Raw genomic sequence first — 16645 nt, forward strand, 5'->3', positions numbered from 1 at the left:
GCACACACACACACACACATTGTTTTTGTGCTTAACTTAAAAGTTTTAGAAGTAATGTGGGTTTTTTTGCCACTTGAAATTGTTCACTTTATTCAAAACTGTTTATTCTTTATACTTCAATAAATGTATTGCATAAGTTGGATATAGTGTGGATCTTATTTCAGCAAATTACCTCACATTGTTACATCTATCCCCAGCTGGTGTTACAACTCACCCCAGCAGTGGGGTAGGTTGTAACAATGGAACTCTTTGTATTTGACATTAACTCACATAGTCTGTGATTGTGTCATAGATGTCCAGGTGAGTTTTATTTGTAGTAAAACATTTTGGGTATGGTGCATCAAAGTTTGAGATCTAGCACGAACAACCACTGAGTTACTGGTGCTCAAACAAAGAGTGTTACTACCATCCCCGGTCTCCCCTACTACTATACGCTGTTGGCACGGGGCACGCATTATGTCTGCTAAACACTCCTCAACAAAGTAAACGGTTTCAGTGTATCGTCGATGAGTAGCAACAAGAATGGTTGGAAATCATGTCAATCTAGAGAAATAATCAATTAAAGGAAAATAAAAATAACTAAAAGTAGATTGGTGTCTAAGCAGGGTAGACAGACCTGAGTGATCAGTTTTGTTTTACCATGAGATTAGTTTGCAGCCTTTGATACGAGTCTGAGGGGTGTATATGTATTATGACTCTTTCTGAGCATCCCTCTAAGCACCTCACTGTTTGACTACTTAGATTTGGGACCCATGATGTAAATAATGAGCAACTATGAACAGTGTCCAAAAAAGAACAGTGGTCGACCAGGCATCTCATCCATACCGATGTGAGAAAAACCAACGCTCAGTATCCCAAGAAAGCAACAATCCAATGTTGAAGAGTCAAGTAAGTTATGTCAGGGCAAACACGCAAGGCCTCAGGCAATGTAGGTCCATGTTCTGGTCGCAATGAAATGGTAAAAAGTAAAAGTTGATCCTGTCCGTCCATGGCGGCCTTTATTTCTTTCCCAAGAGAAAAGTTCCACAGCCTCCATCTTGTCTTAAAATGTTATTGTGAGAGTGTGTGTGTGTGTGTGTGTGTGTGTGCACACTTGAATTAGCACTTAAATTGAGCCCAGATCCTGAGTGACACTCTCACAATAACATTGTAAGTGCTATTTTGGTTTACAATCATTCTCTACTTCAAACCACGTTTTTCCACCCTCTCTTGTAGATGATGCTTTTTTACTTTGGTCCAGGTGGTTAGCTATTTGCAAGTTTAAAGCTCTGTATATTGATGTTTTTGCCTCCTTTCAATAGCTCTCAGATAAATACTCACTACCTTAGAAACATTTCTACAGATATCTGCAAGTCTGTCCTTTTGTCAGCTCAAGATTCCCTGGATTTCCAGCTTAACCAATGGTCACACCTCTTGATGATTTCTTGACGCCGGTCAACCCATTTAAAGGATTAATTTCACTCGTTTGCAATAGAAATCACCTGATACATCTGCAAACATCTAACCCCATTAGGGCCCTGTGGGAGGAAGACTTGGGTGAAGAAATTTCTGATGAACTATGGTCTGATGTTTTACATCGGGTTCATGATTCTTCTATTTGTGCAAAGCATGCTCTGATACAATGCAGAATTGTGCACCATACCTACTTCACCAGTGCCGGGTTATCGAACATCTGCAACAATCTTTCTCCCACATGTAATCGCTGCCAGCATTCCCCACTGAATCTCAGACACATGTTCTGGCTATGTCCAGCCTAGACTAACTCCTGGAGAGATATTTAAAACTATCTCAGACATTTTTGAAGAAAAGGTTGCACCAAATCTGCTCACAGCTTTGTTCGGCATCTTGAATTCTCCCTCTCTGTCTGCATCTAAGAAACACACTATAGCCTTTGTAACCCTGCTGATAGAAGACCAGATATTGTCTGGGATTTTGGGTATCGTAATGTGATATGGCATACGTGTTGTCTTTTCCTGGTTTTAAAGGCTTCATTACAATAAAGTGAGATAATTCTCTGAACTTGCCGGACTGTTCTAGCTGTTCTATTATTTGCCTTTACCCACTTAGTTATTATATAGGCATTACTGAAGGTTTTTGAAAGCAGCAGTAGTCATCCCCACAATGTCGTCACAATATCGATATCGAGGCATTTGGTCCAAAAATATTGTGATATTTGATTTTGTCCATATCCATCCATCCATCCATTATCCAAGCCACTTATCCCAACCGAGGTCATGGGGATGCTGGGGCCCATCCCAGCAGTCATTGGGCGGCAGGCGGGGAGACACCCTGGACAGGCCACCAGCCCATCACAAGGCCATATCGCCCAGCCCTAATTACAGATATTCTTTGCTTCCTTAAACTGGAAAAAAAATTAGACTCGCTCTAAAGGGCTCCTCCAGTAAGTTCCTGAAAATATGACACCCTTTTTTTGATTATGTCAAAAGGGTTAACTTTCCTCCTAACAAAGACTGCAGGATATAGCCTACCGGTAGAGCCCGCTCCTCCCCTTCCCATACATAATGTGAGACGCGACCCCTGCATAATCCTGCAGGGGTCGACTGACACTGCTGACCTCTTCTTTTCCCCCTTGTCTATTATTTTGTTTGACCTTGTTCTCGCTTGATGTAATATTTTATATAATCATTATTATCAATATGTTACTGTTAGTATTGTTATTTTATTTAATGTTTTCATTATTCTGTTATTAATTCATGACAGCATACTGATGGTGACAACCAGCTTGTTGCTGTAAATATTCTGTGCTAAATCGCATAAAGAAAAGTGTGGGGGGGAGACACATAAATGTGGCGAATGCTGAATCTAAACGGGGATTCAAACCGGGATCCCCGCGTTGGTAGGCAATGGAATAGACTGCTACGCTACCCGGACACCCCGACTCTAAACTGTTCTGTTAGTGAGACTATGTCTGTGCATGTCCCACAATGACTTGGCATCCTGTCCTAACGTCTGCTAGGACAGGTTAGATCCTGTACCTCTGAATCAGATTAAACAGCAAGAAAGAATAAATTCACTTTCAATGTTTTTCTTAAGAATAAATTGTAGAGCACAGTGACTGATCATATGGTGTGGCCTTGGAGCAGATCTGGATTGAGCACCTTGTAGGTCACATTCCCTGTTGTGTGGCTCCAACCTGGGATCTTCTACAATTCTTTTTACCTGGCCATCCTGGTGATTTGAAACCTATGCCAAATTTAAACTTGGTCATAAGAAACTTGTCAGATTTATGAAACACTTTTCCAACCACCAATATAATTGCCAAGGTGAAATGTATTTTCTCAATAATAAAGGGTGACACCCGATTTTGGCAAGCCCTTGTGTGAAAAAACACCCAGGCATGTGTGCAAGACTGTGGACGGAGGTCCAGTTTCATTTTTATTTGCGAAATCATATGTTGTTTCTAGAGAGACATGGGTACAGGTACAAAAAAATAATATGAGCTGGGCTTCTGGGTAGCGTAGCGGTCTATTCCGTTGCCTACCAACACAGGGATCCCAGTCTGAATCCTCGTGTTACCTCCGGCTTGGTTGGGCGTCCCTACAGACACAATTGGCCATGTCTGCAGGTGGGAAGCCGGATGTGGGTATGTGTCCTGGTCGCTGCACTAGCGCTTCCTCTGGTCGGTCAGGGCGCCTGTTCGGGGGGAAGGGGGAACTGGGGGGAATAGTGTGATCCTCCCCCCACGCGCTACATCTCCCCCTGGTGAAACTCCTCACTGTCAGGTGAAAAGATACAGCTGGCATGTGGTAGTCTGCAGCCCTCCCCGGATCGGCGGAGGGGGTGGAGCAGAGACCGGGACGGCTTGGAAGAATAGGGTAATTGGCCAGATACAGTTAGGGAGAAAAGGGGGGGAAATTTAAAAAGACAAAAGAAAAAGAAATGAGTTTAAATTCATACAACTTTGAAAATACAGAAAGCCCATTTTTCCCTAATGGTAGAGAAATATGAAATACAAAAATAAGACCTAAATAGAATAAAGCCGTTACATAATTTCACAACATTTCTCACTGCCGATCAACCAAAGTTATCCTTTTCCACTCTTATCCCCTAAAACAACTGAAAAGAGCACAACTGGTGCCACTTCTTGCATAGGACATGATGTGTTCACTGTTATTCTGCAGGAAAAAACCCCATCTACAATCATACCATTAGACATTGGTTCAAATTGTTAATGCGGAAAAATGCAGATGTTTTTTGTTGTCAGGATGAAGCACCATGCAACACCGCAATGCAAAACACCAGTTCAGTGACTGAGCTTTCAGTACAAGACCTGCATCAGAACATATATAAGACGCGTTCTCGTCATCAAACTGCACCGTTCAAGCTCGCCTGTTAAAAACATGAAGTCACTGGATTTTTAAAGAGCTTGTTTGTATAAAAAGTATAATGTTCTGAGCCTTGTTGATTGTGGAAAAACGTATAACCGGTTATGTTGTGATCAGGTTTCTTTCTTCCCTGCAGCCTTTTCCTTTATGCCGTCTACTGTACCTGTGCCTTCTACAGAACAGGAGTCTGTCTAATGTTAGCCTTCCTTCTGATCTTGCCATTTGCTCTTTTATAAGAACATTGATTCTGTAGGTCAGGTCTGCTGACCAGTCTCCACCCCCCTCCCCCAAATGCTTTCATGTTCCCAGCAGCAACCTGACCCCAGCGCTGGACCCCAGCAGTCAGCCTCTAAAATCCATACATCACACACACACACACACACACACACACACACACACACACACACACACACACACACACACACAGACTCACACAGACTCACATATGCGCGCGCACACACTCCCACACACGCACACGCAAGCACACACCTGCGCACATGAACATCCATGCAAACTCACATAGGCATGCACACATGCATGTCAAGACCAAAATGCACCCATGCACAGGCCTGAGCCCAGGCAAATATGACACTGACATATGTGCACGCACATGTCGATGTGGCCCACAAAGGGGAAATACAACTTAAACACACTGCTTACAAGCATACCCCCATGGCATGCACACAATGTGCCCACTTTGACACTGTTGTTGGAGCACCGAAACCCACTGGTCAGACATGCGACAGAGGATTGATTAGAAATAGTCTTATGGGAAATGACTGTATGACACCCAGAACCACGCTTGTCTTTATACCCTTTCCTCCCAACAAAGAGTAAGACAGATACAACATCTGGGATTACTGCCTTTTTTTTTGCAGGGCTCAGGTTTATTTTTACATTTTGACAACACAACCTAAAGTTTAGTCATGAAGAATCAGTATTGAGATGATGTATTTCCCCGTCACTGTTGCGACCCGTAGAGCAAGTCGTGGTCTGATTCCAGATGTGCCCGGTGTCTGGGTGTAACCGCATGTGGTGTGTACTCTTTCAAGTCACGGTTGTTTTAGACCGCCACGCGTCTGGTTGGCATGACGGTCTATTCCGTCGCCTACCAACACAGGGACTCCAGTTCGAATCCCCGTGTTACCTCCGTCTTGGTCGGGCGTTCCTACAGACACAATTGACCCTTCGCTAAGCCACGCCCCCGCAACGCAGACTGGCCAGTCACAGCGCAGCATAGGACAGGCTGCCCGACACTGTCATGGCGGCGCGCCGTTGACTCCGATGCAGCAGTTTCTTCATTTTCGAGCTGGTTTTGTGGACTTTTAGCTAGTTATGGTTAAACGTTATTGTGCCTGGGGCACTTGTATCAGTGACACTCGTTACCCGGAGAGGTTGGAAGGAGATGTATTCCAAAACCAAAAGCAAACCCTGAAAAGTGTAGGCTGTGGATAAAGCTATGTGGACGCCCTCAAATCCAGTTGAACCCCTCAAAGATCAACAAGCACAGCTCTGTCTGCTCCAAGGTAAGTCATTACTTTTATTAACCGTAAAATAATGTTAAAGCTTGACGGACTTAGCAACGGTAACTAAGCCGGGCGGGCCTTATCGAAGGGTCAGTTGGCGGTGTCTGCGGGTGGGAAGCCGGATGTGGGTATGTGTCCTGGTCACTGCACTAGCGCCTCCTCTGGTCGGTCGGGGCGGCTGTTCAGGGGGGAGGGGGTACTGGGGGGAATAGCGTGATCCTTCCACGCACTATGTCCCCCTGGCGAAACTCCTCACTGTTGGGTGAAAAGAAGCGGCTGGCGACTCCACATGTATCGGAGGAGGCATGTGGTAGTCTGCAGCCCTCCCCAGATCTGCAGAGGGGGCTGAGGGGTAATTGGCCGGATACAATTGGGGAGGAAAAAAAGGGAGGGGGGAGATTGTTTTTACTTACCTACCAGGCTCATTATATGTCATCATTAGTGACACATCATAGCAACATGTTCGTTCACACGTTAGATACCGGAGGTCTTCATAGAGTACAGGGTGCAGGCACTCTCCGTTGGGCATCATTGATCTGAACTGGCCAGAGATAAATACAAGAACGTTGGTATTTCTGGTGAAGTAGAGATGACATTCTCACAAGTGCTTGTAACGTTGCACCTCCTATTCACGCGGATTAGTACTAAACAGTATCTTCACGTTTTTATGTCAAAATGCACTACGATATTAAGGGCAGATGACCCCAGGGAGCATGTGTGTATTTTCAGAACAACAGGCCTTCTGAGCAGTGGGCTTTTGTTTTGGGGATAATGGGCTGGCGGACAAATGGGCTCTCGGTCCAGCGGGACATTTTTCGGACTATCGGGGTTTCGAAATAATGGACCGTCAGAACAATGGGCAGACCCCGGCTGTAGAGCAATCTCTTGAGTTACTAAGGGTCTAATGTCTTGCTCAGTGAAACATCAGCGGGGTGGATGCTTGCCAGCGTGAGGCTTGTTCTGGGTCATCCAGTTGAGGGATTTTGTGTGTAGCCACCTGACTACCTGCACAATGCATCCCACTATTCAACCTTAGGGAGGCTTTTTTTTTTTTTTTTTGGTCAAGCTAAAATAGCTGCAAAGCCGATGCTACTTTCCAAACAAAAAGTTGACTAAAAACCCAACCGTACCTTTAACAGTAGCTCACCACAGCCCTCACGGCTCAGTCTGACCTAAATTATGGAAGCAAAAAAAAAAAAGTCCCATTCATTCTCGAGAAAGGTTATGACTTTGATGAAGGCACATAGATTTTTTACTTTATTGTTTGCCCAGGAAGGGCATACCCTACATGACGTTATACGGCTGTCTGCTAATTGTGTCTTTAACTACACTTTGCCACGGTGAAGTGGTGGATGGTCATGCTGACGATCTTCCAGCGGGTCCATATATATGAAGTACCTTGTTAAGCTAAGGTGGTCGATAGAGTCGACGGTGTTTGTGTGTCCTCATTAGCAGCAGGATGTCCCTCAGTAGGAGAAAGGAGGAAAAGAGGCCCTCATCGATGATGTGAATCTGTGTGTGTGTGTGTGTGTGTGTGTGTGTGTGTGTGTGTGTGTGTGTGTGTGTGTGTGTGTGTGTGTGTGTGTGTGAACCATCACATTGATCGATCCCACTCATAATCTCCCATGACCCCCTAGGCAGCATGAATTACACCAGTGGGCAGTGTGTTTGGTGTGTTTGTATGTGTGTGTGTGTGTGTGTGTGTGTGAGTGAGTGTGTGAGCGTGTGAGCGTGTGTGTGTGTGGTGGGGTGAGTAGGGAGTGAGGGTCTCTATAATTACAGCAGATGGAGATAATATCTAAGGGACCTGCACACAAGGGAAGCCCGGTGAGGGCGAGTGGATTAACTGAGGAGAAAGAAGAGAGAGAGAGACGGAGACAACGGTGAAGTTTCTCCAGCCCACGCCCACGGTGTTTTTGGCACTTCTCCACCCGCATATTAGAACAAACTGCTGTCTCCATGAAATTTATGGGCCGACTGAATCAAAGGGAAAGCGATGATCCCTTTTTGATTTCACCTGAGAAATACCGCTCAGCTATTAAGGATTGTAGATTAGAAGAGGTTATGGAAGGGTTTTTAAGCCATGAGACAGTTGAAATATAGATTGTGTCATGTGTGGTGATGTGTAGTAACAGGAAGGCTGTTCTAATAGCTCATGCAATTAGTTTTTACTATGCAGAGATATATAGAAATATGCGTAATGACCTATTATTACGCATTAAAGTTATATTTGCTAACAGCTCACAATTTCCTTCGCACCAAAATAAGACAAAAATTCTAACAGATGAAGGAGAAATGGTGACATGATGGCATATGCCCGTTTAATGTCCTAAATTCACCTTTAACTCATTATAACAGCCATTACCGGCGTCTGCTTCCAGGAAAGAGTTAAATTCGCTTTTCTGTCCTGCGCTTCAGCTGCCTCTCTTTCGAATGAAAAGCTGCTTTCTTTCTGTGTGAAGCAGATAAAAAAAATTATATATTAACTGCAGTACATGGCTGCCACAGAAAAGACACAGGTTAAAGGCTTTTACGGACGTCCTCATTCACGGAGAGAGATGTACTGCAACTTTTAAATGAGTGTTTTTCTTTTAGATTCTAGCTATTCAGCTGTGGCACGTAAGCGAGGTGATTCACGGTGAATAGATAAGCTGTCTGTTCTGCAGCTGCAAGAAACAACAACACACAGACAGCTTTCCTCCATTTGTGCAGACAATATGTGGTATAGTATTATAACCATGACCCCGATTATTTATGTGTGATGGTAAATCTTTTGTTAGAAAAATTAATGCCGAGCAGAAATTTTATTTATTTATTTTTTTGGTATTTCATGCAATTTCTTGAAAATTTTTATAGGAAAGGTACAAGATCGGGTTCTATCTTCCTCCTCTTCCTCAGTCCTCCATCTCCATCCACCCATCCATTATCCAAACCGTTTATCCGGTGGTATTTCATGCAATTTCTTGAAGATTTTTATAGGAAAGGTACAAGATCGGGTTCTATCTTCCTCCTCTTCCTCAGTCCTCCATCTCCCCCAGTTAATTTTCTGGAAGGGGAGAGAGGCCAGCGTTATGTGAAGGTTGTCATACGAGTCGAGTCGTATATCAAAAAGAATGACCTTAGCCTCTGTGACAGTTAGGACAGGACTCTTGGTGTCCGTGTGTGTGTGTGTGTGTGTGTGTGTCTGTGTGTGTGTGTGTGTGTCTGTGTGTGTGTGTGTGCGTGCTTGGGCATCTCTGTGCATGCACATTTCAAACATACATTTTTGTGAGAGCACTTGTGCACCCCCTGTATGTGTGAAGTTTCATCACAAGCATCACGGCTATGACACTTTTAAATCCACCTGCCTGCTGCTTTCACGAGCCCCACACAAAACTAACGAAAGCATGCTAGAAATACAGCGGCGCCAACATGCTAATGAGAACGGCGGAGGCCATAATCGAGTGAGTCCTGCAAGCAGTGGGCACGCTTGGGGATATCCTGAGGTGTATGATTACACCAGCCAAAGATTATTATTGATTTGCTCACAGACCTGTCAGTCAGCGCTCGGCTAGCGGGAGCAGTGTGACTGACAGGGACGGGGTTGGGCGGTCCACGGCAAACCAGGAGGAACCATTTTGCCGGATAGGCTGGCAAGATGGAGGGAGATGGAGAGAGGGATAACATAGAGGGATAAGGGTAATTGATGATTGTTTCAGCGATGTGGAGGGGGAGGAGGGTGGAGACAAGGAAGAGAGGGGTTGATGGATTGGACACGGAGGAGAAATGACTGAGACTGGGGAAAGATAGACAAAGATGGGGAGAGAAAGAGAGAGACAAAAAAGACAGACGTCTTCCCCTCTTTAAATGGAGTTTTCTTCCATGTGCATTGTTTTGTTTTGTTTTTTTGTAGTCCAGATGACATTAAGCAAAAGTAAGTCTCCCACTATCTCGGTCTAATGTACAAACTAAAAATGAAAGGGCTGCAAGAACAAGTAAAGGGTTTGTGAAGAGCAGCTTTTTAAAGGGTTCATTACCCTTGACATCTACAGACCCCTAACCCACGGATTATTTAAAGGGAACTTCTGAGTTATACTTTCATATTGAAGAAACGTATGATTTGTGTTAGCTGCTTTTGGGAGAGAAAGAAAAAAATGATCCTCTGATTTTAAAGTATACTCTAGCCATTTTCCTGTGCAGGCTACTCTCATACTACATTAGATGATGATTTAGACCTTCAGTGGATGCTGCTATCTACAGCCAACAGTGAATTGAGTAAACATCTGTGTATCACCGTCACCACAGATAACCCAGCATTACATGTGCAAACTAAAATAGATATAAACAATAGACTTTGGTGGTAAAAGCAGGGGGAACCTTCTAGTTAAGCAAAGGTACAGTAGACAAAAAGGCTGGGGGCGGGGGGGAATCCAGGCTAAAGAGATGAGTTTTCGATCTTCGACAGAGGTGGCGAGAGACTTCGCAGCAGTGACTGTGGTTAAGAAGATTGATCCCCCACCGGGCTGTGTGAAGAGGTGAGGGTCCCCCGTCAGGTGAAGTGGTCGGTGGGACGCCACAGTGATGGAACGTGGCCAGCAACCGTGGAGCGAAGGGCTGAAGCCTACCATGTGGCTTTGACATCATAGCTCAGGGCTAGTAAGACCTGGTGCCCTTTGTCCCTTTCAAGGCCCATACTGAGTTTTTGAGTTGGATGAGAGAAGCCTCTGGGAGCCAGCAGAGGAACTGCATGTGAAATGGGACCTGGGGAATCTGCAGCAACGTAGATGCCACAGAGAATATTGAGAAATTGAAACAAGGAAACTTGTAATAGTTTGGGGGGGTGGGGAGAAGTTAACTGTGGTTGTCCGGGTGGTGTGGCGGTCTATTCCGTTGCCTACCAACACAGGGATCGCCGGTTCGAATCCCCGTGTTGCCTCTGGCTTGGTCGGGCATCCCTACAGACACAATTGGCCGTGTCTGCGGGTGGGAAGCCGGATGTGGGTATATGGCCTGGTCGCTGCACTAGTGCCTCCTCTGGTCGGTCGGGGCACCTGTTCAGGGGGGAGGGGGAACTGGGGGGAATAGCGTGACCCTCCCACGCGCTACATCCCCCTGGTGAAACTCCTCGCTGTCAGGTGAAAAGAAGCGGCTGGCGACTTCACATGTATCAGATGAGGCACGTGGTAGTCTTTAGCCCTCCTCGGATTGGCAGAGGGGGTCCGGCAGCGACTGGGACAGCTCGGAATAGTGGGGTAATTGGCCAGGTACAATTGGGGAGAAAAAGGGTGGAAAAACAAAAGAAGGTAACTGTGAGAAGAAGCCAGATTAAAGGGTTATCACAATGTGTAAATCAAGTTGTGGTGACAATGAAGGACTTCTGCCTTCAGAAAGTATATACTATATGTTTACACCGCCATTTTCGACGACGAAAAAGTCAATTTTTAATGCGCTGCGTTGTGAAATGAATGGATTGTTTGTTGCACGGGCAGTCCAGCAAAGTGGGGTGCATGGGAAAAGAAGAAAACGCGTGGTGTATTCCAACAAGTTCTGTGATCTGAATACAGGATCTGTGTATAATTTGTTTTCCTCACTGTTCAAACCGGTGTAAAACCGCTCAGCCAGCAAATTGCCGGACTTATTCTACATGACCTGCAGGACTACCTGTGTCCTGGGTACAGCTTTGACAGCTTAGAGAAGTATGGAAGCCAAACAGGTATCTTATAGCCAGATGTGTAACAGGAGTGAAGGTCTGGAAGGTGCCAAACAAGCGGTTTTATCTGATTCAAGAGAGGTTTTACCATGCTTGATTTTAATAAAACGTGCCATAACGATATACAACATTATCGTCATTTCAGCAAATGACGGAGGGGGGCAACATGTAAAATTAGGCATGCAGGCTGATAAAAAACCCGCTGACATGTCTCGGTGATCTACATTCACGCTGGTGGCTCATGCATTTGTTTTGAAGAGAAGTTACAGATGTTGTGCTGTTTTGGAAGAACAGCTGTTTGCAAGATGTGCTGCGATGAGGTAGTGTTTCTCTAATTGTGGTTATGTATCCCGTCTGTGTGCTGTAAATCATTCCAACAGATTGTGACCCGTAGACAAGCATTTGGACTCATTAAATGTTGATGCATATGACCAACGTAGACAAAGGAGACCATCGGCGAGATTAGATATGTTAGTTAACTGATAAATAACCAGCGAATAACTCTGCGTAGCAGCTGTAAAGCGACTGAACTGCAAGCATCAGTGGTCATGAAAGTGTTTTTTTGCAGCCCAACATGGCACTTGTGGCATGATATGTGGTCTGTATACACCATCTGCATGTCCCCTGTTGAACCATAACTGGTCACTTAAGAACCAGGGCGAGCTAGATGGCATTTTATTGTGTGCTCAACATGCAGTTGTTTGTATTAGATCACAACAGTCTCCTTGGGTAATAGAAGAAAAGATGGTGACCATTAATGGCATACTTATGAAATGAAGTCAGTGAAATTAGTACAGATATGAATGGAATGAGCACAGACGCAGTGAGGATCAGTGTCTTGCTCAAAGACACTTCAGTGAGGGATCCGTCTTCTGACAATTCAGTTTCGTATTGGTTTCTTGGTTGCTGGGTTCGTGCAATTGATGCATAACATAAGATCTATGTAGTTTCATTTTTGTTAGAATAAGGCAAGCAGGGGCATCCGGGTAGCATAGTGGTCTATTCCGTTGCCTACCAACATGGGGATCGCTGGTTCGAATCCCCGTGTCACCTCCGGCTTGGTCGGGCGTCCCTACAGACACAATTAGCTGTGTCTGCGGGTGGGAAGCCAGATGTGGGTATGTGTCCTGGTCGCTGCACTAGCTCCTCCTCTGGTCGGTTGGGGTGCCTATTCAGGGGGAGGGGGAACTGCGGCCAATAGCGTGATCCTCCCACGTGCTACACCCCCCTGGCGAAACTCCTCACTGTCAGGTGAAAAGAAGCAGCTGGTGACTCCACATGTATCAGAGGAGGCATGTGGTAGTCTGCAGCCCTCCCCGGATCGGCAGAGGGGACGGTGCAGCGACCAGGATGGCTCGGAAGAGTGGGGTAATTAGCCAGGTATGATTGGGGAGGAAAAGGGGGGGGAAGGGGATCCAAAAAAAAAAGAAAAAAGAATAAGCATCAAAAAATAGAAATGTACAGTTTACTCATAACAACACTGTCAGGATTGCTCTTTTTTCTAGTGTTTTAATTCATAATTTGTATTCAGATCCAAACTCTCCTGGATTTTTTTCTTTTTCTAAATAATGATCATGTTCTGCGACCGGTATACATTTTTCAAACAGATGGTATACATCTACATTTTCAGCTTGCTGCTGCCATTCCTATCCTGACTTAAATGAGTGCATCTGGAATAGTAAACATTAGATTGAATTGCAGATGTGGTCGTTTAAGAGGAATGACACCTAGCTCTCATCTCCACACGGCCGCCTGGTGTGTAAATCTAGTCTGCATGATGTTTTCACTCTCTGTCGCCGTCCTCCTGCCTGATCACTATTCACCGAGAAGCACTTTAATCAGCCAGCATCTGGTGAAGCACAGCAAAAACGAGCACATATAGACAGAGAGAGAGAGAGAGAGAGAGAGAGATACACAAGCATTTTGAATTGTTTTTCTTCACATTCGCTTTCTTCATTTTTCGCCCACACTCAATCTCTTTGTCTCTCTCTCTCCCCTTGTGTCTCTCTCTCTCTCTCTCTCTCTCTCTCTCTCTCTCTCTCTCTCTCTCTCTCTCTCTCTCTCTCTCTCTCTCTCTCTCTCTCTCTCTCTCTCTCTCTCTCTCTCTCTCTCTCTCTCTCACACACACACACACACACACACACACACACACACACACACACACACACACACACACACACACAGATACACTCACTCCTTCACACACCCTCATGATACCCCCCAGACTGCAGACGCAGGCAGAAACAGTCACTCTGATATTATTAGATGTTGCACTTTAGAAAGCCAGATGATTCATGTTTTTATTTGAGAACCATAAAACAATAAAGTATGATTGCTGTGCCTGGTCCTGCCGCGGTCTACTGCTGGGGGACAAGAGGGAGGCCAATAAATGACAAAGATGATTTCTGTTCTGGCGTTGCTCTTTAACACGTAAAATTATCCATTTTCTTCTGTAAGGGCCAAGTGCAGAAGGCTTTTAATAAAACACTTAAGACTGTATTACACTGATGAGGCAGGGATGTACAACCTACATATAGATTGTTTGGGGTTAATTAGAAATAAGTGCTAACATCTGTCTCGTTCTTCTGCTTGGCTGTCATTAATTTGAAATAAAATAAAATAGAATGAAATGAAAATGTCTTTTACAGATATGGATGAAGACGTCTACAAAAAATATGAGATGCAGGTGTCCAAAAATGCACCTGTTAAGACCCCCAGTATCGCATAACTACAACATGCTAATTGCATTGAATTCGCAGTAGTAAGCCTGATTCATTCATTCATTCATTCATTCATTCATTGTCATTTACTGAGACAGTAACTGTGATGTAGGACTATACAAAATAATCTTGTCTTGACTTAGTGTTTCAATACATCCAATTAAATGGACACACAACTTGAATCCTGTACACAATGCATTGACGTGTACATAAACAATGATTGTTTTCAGTTGTCATGATCAGAAAATCCATGTTAAAGTATGGTACTCTATATGATTTAGTACAGAAATGCATCATGGGCACCTAACCCATGAAGCAAGGGGAAGAGCAAAGGAAAAACCAAATCACAGATTTCTGTCCCTGAACTCTTCCACCACAGATAGTAATTGGGAAAAAACACAATCATATTCTGAATATGTAGGCACATGGTGTTGAAGTATTTCATGGCAGAGGTTAGATCTATTGTTTCCTCTGTAATTTATTGTATTTATTTATTAAAAAAAATTGGTGGGTTTTGGTAATACCTGGATGTAATTCCAGTCTTCAGCAGTCTTTACCAGTCCTTAGTAAATGAGCAAAATAACTGTAATCGTCAGCATAGAGATTATAATGCATCATTACAACGATCCACCCGCTCAACTCGCCCCCTCCCTCCACAAACACACACACACACACACACACACCCTCAAAGTACACACTCTCAGAGCATCATGTCGTAAATCTGAGTGATAGGGAGCAGTTGAGTTGTGCTCCCCGACCAATATGTCAAAAAATATGCAATTTTGGACTAAAACCATTACATAAAGTGACTGGAGACCTAAGAAAAGCGTATGTTTCATTGTATTGGCGCAGTAATTCACTGAATTGGGCCTTTAAGTTTCTTTAAATTCGGTGAAACAACTCCCCTCTTACATGTGGTGAATGTTAGTCAATACGTGTGGTGAAAGAGAGTATTACGTTCCCAGGCCAACCTCTGCCCATCACAATAAGTCTACGCAGGCAAAGCCAGATGAATTTGGCTTCCCTTAAGGAAAAAAAAAAAACAAGTATATTACCAATCAGGTGTGTTTATTGTCATGCTACTGGAAAAATGTGAATGAATAGGATCCTTGTGCTTCCCCTACTAGTTTTGTTGCTATGGAGCCCTTTTAATGCTGTACACCATGTACAGTAAACATAAATGTATAGCCTACTAGTAGCCTACAGGCTAGTTTTTAACTAACTAATTTTCCTTGTCTTGTGTCTTTCTCTTCCTTGGGAAGTATACCACAATATCTGCTTACTCATGCAAAAATACCATTTTTAAGATTCCAGCTGAGATTCATCACCTTGAATTGATTGGTAATGTAAAGTATTAATATCAGACCAAAACCAGCTTTGAAATACTACTATGAGGTAATTGCATTGTGACATGTGCATATAGACAAAATACGTTAATTTATAATACAACAAAATTGTCACTACTCTCGCTATCCAGTGCTTGACAAATGAAAAATTGCAACAACAAAAAAAAGCAAGTCTTGTTTTAACTGAAATGCAAATACAGCAAGCCCTCGTGGTGGAGGGGATCATGTGCTTCAGTGAGCCTGAGAGCTATGTAATCAGGAGCAATGCACTCCTGGTAGGCTCACCCATGTGAATTAGCGGCAGACGAGAGGCCACACATAGCGATTTATAAAAATTCTTATGACAAGTCTGAAAACATTGGCTGAAACCCCGCCTGCCACAACAAAATTGGGACCGACTGTGAGTGGTGCTCATGAGGAGAGTGCCTGGTGGCAGAGCAGCTCAGCTGGGCAATGTGAGGACACTGCCTTGTGGGCTAAACATCTGCAAGGTGAAAAAAAGGTTCAGGTGCGGTGCCCATTGGACAAGGGGGACGCAAGCTAGATATAGTAGGGCTCATCTCTGCCTAAGGGACAGTCACTTGGGGAAAAAAAACATCTTGATAGCAGGTGATTTATCTGCTACTAAGGGTGAGAGCAACAGTTTCCCCCTGACTGCCACACATTTCACATAAATCACAGATTGTCCATATATACATATTTTTAATCAACTGTGTAGTTGTTTCACTGGATCTAAAGCCATATGACACTTGTCACATACAGACAAGGGTTTCATACTTCCCATCTTGGGTTGATGAGTTTGAAGGGACCCTGTATCATAGAAGCAGTTGCTGTGGTGAGAAGGTGATTGCTGCCTGTCGTAGTAGAAATCAAATGACCCACTAATGGATACCATTGGTGAGGGAAGCTGTCAAAGTTTTTGAGCTTGTTGCCCGGTATGATGCAGGTGAGAGGAGGATCAGCACCTGCCGAAAAGGTGACTTGTCCTATTCAGATGGGGTGAAACATTCCACTGTGG

The sequence above is a fragment of the Lampris incognitus genome, chromosome 4 (genome assembly GCF_029633865.1).
Source record: "Lampris incognitus isolate fLamInc1 chromosome 4, fLamInc1.hap2, whole genome shotgun sequence".
Lineage (NCBI taxonomy): Eukaryota > Metazoa > Chordata > Actinopteri > Lampriformes > Lampridae > Lampris > Lampris incognitus.